Consider the following 6642-nt stretch of genomic DNA (forward strand, 5'->3'; position numbering starts at 1 on the left):
AAAAAAAAAACAAACAGAAGTGGCTGCAATAGTCCAAGCTAGTGAAGCTGAGGGTGTGAATTAGGACATTGGCAATAGGAAGAATGGGGAGACATACAAGATATTAATAGTTAAAAGCCACTATATATAGGACTTGGTATCTAATTTTAATGGGTATATAATATATTTTGACTTTAATTGCTTATGAATTTTCAGAATAAAATATATTACTGCCCAACTGTGGAGAGGAGTCCGTGTGTGTCCTTTAGTTGCGATGTTCCTTTAGTCATTTGCAGGGTCTCTTCCTTCATTTCCTTCAAATCTCCACTGAAATTCACTTCTTCACTGGGGGCTCCCTTGAGCCTCCTTTGCAAAATAGCAGTGTCTTGTCTCCCAAGCGTATATACACACAAATGCCTGGCAATGCATGCCTGCCTCCTTACCATGATGTATGTTGTGCATATGACTTATAACCATCTTCACATGATTAGTTTTGTAGTGTTTATATTTTCACTAGATAGCAAACTCTATGAAGGAAGCAGCTTCACCTGTTTGTTCACCATCAAATCACCAGAGCCCACACCTGTGTCTATTGAATACTCATTGAATAAACAAAAGGGCAGAAAGAACTTGTATGTCAGTGATGTGCATTCCCTTTTTAGAAAGAGAGGTTTGTGGCGACCTTCTAAAGTTTTTGCAGTTTTAACCAGCTTTTGTTTCTCCTGCAATGGTGAAATTCTGGGGAGATAACAGTGATCCATTTAGCTTAGAGTTACCTTGCTATCAGATCCTGTTGTAACACTTACAGAACAAGTGAAGAATAAAGGTGACAAGCAGTAGGAAACATTGGGAATACACCAATTTGGGCTACACATACTGAGGTTAGCCCATTCATCATTTTATTCCACATTGACAGTAAAAGCAATGGCCTCTAAATTAATTAAATCCTTAGCGATAAGCAAAATAAAACTGTGAACATTAATAGGCCCATATTTCAACACCTGCCTGGGTTTAAGCAAGCTGTTCCTGTTCAATTGCTTCCCTTCTTTGCCATGGAGCTGCATTCACCAGCAGTCCTCCAGGGGGCGGGCTTTGAAATTTCCAGAGTTAAATTCCCTGGTCTGTCTTAATCCATGCTTCAGGGAAGAAACCATGATAGTTTGTTGAATAAACATGTAAAACACTTTGTGGACTGTATCCTACAATCTTTGGTCATACCAGAGCTTGGCAAGTATGTTATCTTCAAGCCACACTTGAGAGACAGAGACTTAAAGAGATGTCAGCTGGCTTCCGTGTTGGTATGAAGCCTGATATCTCAGTTGAGTTAAATGACTCCCAGCAACCAAGTACATGACTCCTCTAGACCAAGTTTTCTCAAACGTTAATGTATATGTGAATTACGTGGGGATCTTGTTGAAAGGTAGATTCACTACGTCTGGGTGGGAATCTCAGATCCTCCATTTCTCACAGGCTACTCTGAGTTGATGCTGATATTCCCTGCACCATCCTTTGAGAAACAAGGCACCTAGACTTCTGTTCAAAATGCTGAAAATTAACAACCCACATTTAAAGATATGGGGTTTGTTTTGCTTTTCTGTTTTGTTTTTCTTTGAGGCAAATTACCAAAACAAACCAAAAAATAAAGGTATTTTGGCTCAAGAAAAAAAATCTACTTTCAAATATATATTTTCATATGAAATAAAATGTTAAGCCTAGTTATTTTTCTTTTAATCCTAGGTGAGTTAAAAAAGAAATAGTGCTTCTATTAACTAGACATAATTATAGTAAAATGTAGGTGAAATAAAAATAAGATATGGAAAAAAGAATCAACACTACTAAAAACCAAAAAAAAAAAAAAAAGTTGAATTTAAAAAGCATACTCAGGATGCAGAAGCAACCTCTCGGAAGGTAAAAATTAGCATAACAGTTATGAATGACAGAAAACTCAGGACCAAGGGAATATTGAGAAAGCTGGCTTATCACACTCAAGTAAAATTACTCAGTAGAAACTAACATGTAGACATTTTCTGATAAGGTTTGAAACCTCAAAGCAAAAGTTAGATGTTTTATCTTACAAAGTACAAAAAAATAGATTTCAAAGAAGAGAACCAAACAAGATTTGAATTTCTCCTCTGCAAGTCAAAGCCAGAAAGCAATAAAGAAACATCTATAAAAGTGTTAGAAAAATCAAATGTGAACCAAAATTGTACATCTTGACATGTTGTCCTTAAATGTAATGACAACAGAGAGACGTTTTCAGTCATGCAGTAACTCAAGAAATTTATCAGAAAGCATCAATCTTTGAAACCTGTGCTCATATCATTCAAGGCAGACCACAGCATGTCCTAGATCTGAAATGTATAAGTGTTTGGATGAGTTAATCAAGTTAAAGTAAAAAAAGATACAAAGTACATTATTCATACCTCTATTTTTGTTTTTTTGTTTTTTGTTTTTTTGAGACAGGGTCTCACTCTGTTGCCCGGCTGTAAGTGGCACAATCTCAGCTCACTACAACCTCTGCCTTCCAGGTTCAAGTGATTCTCCTGCCTCATCCTCCTGAATAGCTGGGATTACAGGCATCCACCTTCACAGCTGACTAATTTTTGTGTTTTTAGTAGAGATGGGGTTTCACCATGTTGGCCAGGCTGGTCTTGAACTTCTGACCTCAAGTGATCCGCCCACCTCAGCCTCCAAAGTGGTGGAATTACAGACGTGAGCCACCATGACCAGCCTATACCTTTTAAAATAAGACTCAGCATGTTGCCTATTAACATTGTAGTTGCTTCTATATGAGACTTTTCCTCCAGAGCATGGTAATCTCAAGCACAAAGATCTTTTTTTTTTTTTACACTTTTATACCTTTATTTGCGTTATCTACAATATGCTCAGAAAATGTTTCTTATTTAAATGGGTTGTCTTTTGTGACACAATCTCATTTATATTCATTCTCTTAACTCCTAGATCTGATCACATTTCAGACTTTTGTGGCAGAGACCATAATAATCATTGACAAGTCAAATTTAGAGATTGTGTATGGAAGCAGTTGTTTCCAAACCCAATTTTAATTTTTAAAGTAACTGAGGGCCCAAAGCTCTGTCTGAAGCATGACTTGGAATGTGTGTACACACAGGTCTTGAGAGGACTATGCAAAACAGCAGCTGGCCTGGCGAGTGACCCCTCAGTCCTAGATTCAAGGAGCAACAGGGCTGCTACTTAGAAGTTACTTGTACTGGTTCACACCTAGGAATGCTCATCTTTTCATTGCTAATCATTGTTCACCATCATCTTTGCAGGCTTTATCAGGTTCTCCTTTGATGTAATTTGTAGTATAATCGAATTGCAGCAGATGAAAGCATTTCCTCTCAAGCTCTGTGACTCATAACCAAGTGGTTTTCAATTATGTCAGCATGTAGCTTTCTGAACAGCTCTTTTCATTGACCACTATTTGTATACATTATTGAGTTACTTTGGCAAACATACCAATTCATAAACCACTATGGATTCTAATGAAACTAAAAATGATCATTAATTTACATTGAAGAGTAGAACAGGGTGTTTAGAGATTTGCCTAGGCTTAATTTAATAAATAATATTAATCACTATCATTACTAGTAAATGCTAATGTACATTCTAAAACCCAGAGGCCACATGGGGCTTCTCCCCTAAGATTACCACTGATGAGGAAGCCTGGGAAGCCAGGCTTATGATATGGGAAATTTCTTGATCCTTATGTTAAATAATTTAGTGTTCTCTCATCCTCTCATGATGTCTCTATAGCAGAAAGGCCTACAGCTACTTCTGACCCATGAGAAAACATTTCATCCTATAAAGCCTAAGAGAGAATTTTTTTTTTTTTTAGTTTTAGGACAGAGAAGTTAGAATTTTACTATTTTATTTTCATTTTCTAATAACCAACAATTTCATATGTATTTTCTTTGTAATTTACAAAGCACTTTTATGAATATCATCTTACTTAATTCTCAGCACTAAGCCCGTTTGAGTCACTGTGAACTCTCTTGCACACTGGCGTGTTTGGCAGTCTGCTAAGCACTTTATGTGAGGGGCTTCCTTTCATTCTCACAACTCTCTGGCGTGCCATCTGAGGCTGTATGCATTTTACGGAGAAGGAAAGTGCAGTAGAGAAAGTTTGCATAGACTTCTGGAGATCACAAAGCTACTCAATGCTGTAGCAGAAGTCCAAACCCACCATGCTGATCTGCTTCTAGAAAAATGTTCCCATGGTCATTGCTTTGAAAGTGTGCATTACAGTTATCATGGTCCTCCTGATTTAATGAAGTATCTTCCAAAAGCCATGTTAGTGATATCTTGGCTTGGGTCATCTTGTCCTAGGAAATGATTTTTTAAAATTTGCTATGGCATCCTGACAAATGTTCATTGTGCCTTTTCCAGAGTTTCTATAAAACGCTCAGGCACTTTTTGCATTTATTTTCTATTCCAGTTAAACTCAGGACCTCCCTTGCATCTCACCTGGAGCAACTGCTCCTTACTCTTTGGCTCAGATGTGGGACCTGGCCCCAGTTCATTGATTTCCCCACCGTTTGTCAAATGAATAGCAGAGCTTTGGGGAAATGTAGGAGGTGTTTACTTAAACTCTTACAGCAAATATCATTACAGATTAGACACTTTTCTTTTTTTAAATTTTGTGTGTCTGCTACCTAAATTTCAACCAAAATTTTCTCTACTTGATCTTTCTCTTAAGCTCTCTGCCTTCCCCCATATGGCTAGAACCCTTCTCTTTTCTCTCCTGATGTCATGAACTTATAAATTCCCTTTGGTCTAGAAATCTCAATATTCTCATTGTGACATGTGGCTGTCACAGGATCCTCCAGGTGTCACTTCACCAGCTGGAAACCTCTGTGGTCAGTGGTGCCTTCTGCCTAAGTATTGCTCACACCTGCTGGGCTCATTCTGTCCACTTGGCCTGGCAGGCTGTGCCATGCTACTGGCCTAGATTCCACACCTGCTAAGGGTGGTCCAGGTGTGGAGCAGTGAGGAGTGTGTGGACGAGCAAGCTCAGGGTCCAGCCACTGTGCATAGCAAGGGATGCTGGCTGCTTTGGCAGGGTGGGCAGCTCCAGGTGCTAGCACAGGTCCCAGCTCTGTGTGAGGATGTGGCTGGACCAGATGTAATCCACAAAGCTTCTGCTGTGGTCATCTACATCTGGATGAGGGGAACATGGTGTTGCCTGGAAGATTGGAGACACCAGGAACCACAGAGCCCCAAAGAGGGCGTCACAGCCCTGGCTCAGAGATCCCCTAGGTCTGGGCTACCTGAAGGGCCACAGTTCTTCTCTCCTTGTAGCCCACAACATGGCAAGTGGGAAGTGGGGTGTTTCAGCCATGTTTGTGTTACAGCTCTTTCAGTCACACCATTTGGCAGATCCTGAGTTCTTGTCCTACATCCAAGAAGAATGAGGTATGCGGACAACTGGTGGGTGAGTAAGGTGAAGAGGAGCTTCATTGAGCAAAAGAACAGCTCTCAGGAGACCTGAAGTGGGTAGCTCTCTTCCACAAGCAGGTCACACCGGCGAATGTCTAGCTTTCAGTGAAGAAGAGACCCAGAGCATGTAGCTCCTTTCCACAGACAGGTTGTCTTGATGTCTTTCTGTGAGTCTGGCTGAGTCCAGGTTTTTCTGGGCTTCTGAATTGGTCCATGGGCAGCCATGGGTGGGCCTGGAAAAAGCATCATAGGTTCTCACTCCTGGCGGTGGACTTCAGGTGGAACTGACAACTCGGCCTCCATGCTCAGGCTATCCTTGACCTGATGGTGGGGCTTCACTCCTTCCCACACAAGAACCTGTGTGCCTCCTACTTCCTCAGTCATGTTGTCCGTGGTGCCCAGGCTGCTCAAGTGAAGGGGCACATGCAGGCCCACACTGAGCCACCCCCAACTCAGAAGGAGGTGGTGCTCTCACCTTTTCCAGGCTCCACCAGGCCCAACAGAGGACCCAGCCCCAGCTGTGACTCTCCTGCTATAGCTGGCATCCTGGCACCCAGCAGTAGATGGGCTGCCACTGCTATTAGATGCATGTAATATCTTTGTTGCAGTCCTCATTCTCCCAGACCATCCCTGAGAGTGTTCTACTTTGCATGGAGGAATATGTGGGTATTTTCATAAATCAGGAGCCCTCTTCTAGAAAGTGACAAAGCATTTTCCTGAATGAAAATGTACTTATCTATGGAGTAGAAGAAATTGTATCAGTTTTTGTTTTAAATTCTAAATGATCTTTCCTTTTCCATGCTGCTGAAAAGACTGCCCCAGTTTCCAGTCTTGGATTGTGCATTGGTCTCTTCCGCTCTAATTCAGCAATTCTACTACTGGCTTTCCAAGTAACAGCCCATTCTGTATCATGGTGGCTTTTGGGACATTTTGGTTCCTGGAGTGCCTTTCTTCCAGGACCTCAATGAATCTCTCAAGCTACAGATTTCAATAGCAAAGTTACCATTTAATAGCGTAGAAAACGGAAGTCCACCAATATTAAATAAATTGCTGAAAGTAAAATGGTGCCTGAGCTAGAAGTAAAAACCTGACATGGGCCGGGCGCGGTGGCTCAAGCCTGTAATCCCAGCACTTTGGGAGGCCGAGGCGGGTGGATCACGAGGTCAAGAGATCAAGACCATCCTGGTCAACATGGTGAAACCC

At 41.1% G+C, this 6642-nt stretch overlaps 1 protein-coding gene across 5 annotated transcripts in view; it reads left to right on the forward strand.

Moving 5' to 3' along the window:
- NRG3 (neuregulin 3) overlaps positions 1 to 6642 on the forward strand; it is a 1102351-nt gene that overhangs the window by 926268 nt on the left and 169441 nt on the right. The window lies entirely within an intron of this gene.

This window comes from Cebus imitator, unplaced genomic scaffold (assembly GCF_001604975.1).
Source record: "Cebus imitator isolate Cc_AM_T3 unplaced genomic scaffold, Cebus_imitator-1.0 Scaffold330, whole genome shotgun sequence".
In the NCBI taxonomy this organism is placed as follows: Eukaryota; Metazoa; Chordata; class Mammalia; order Primates; family Cebidae; genus Cebus; species Cebus imitator.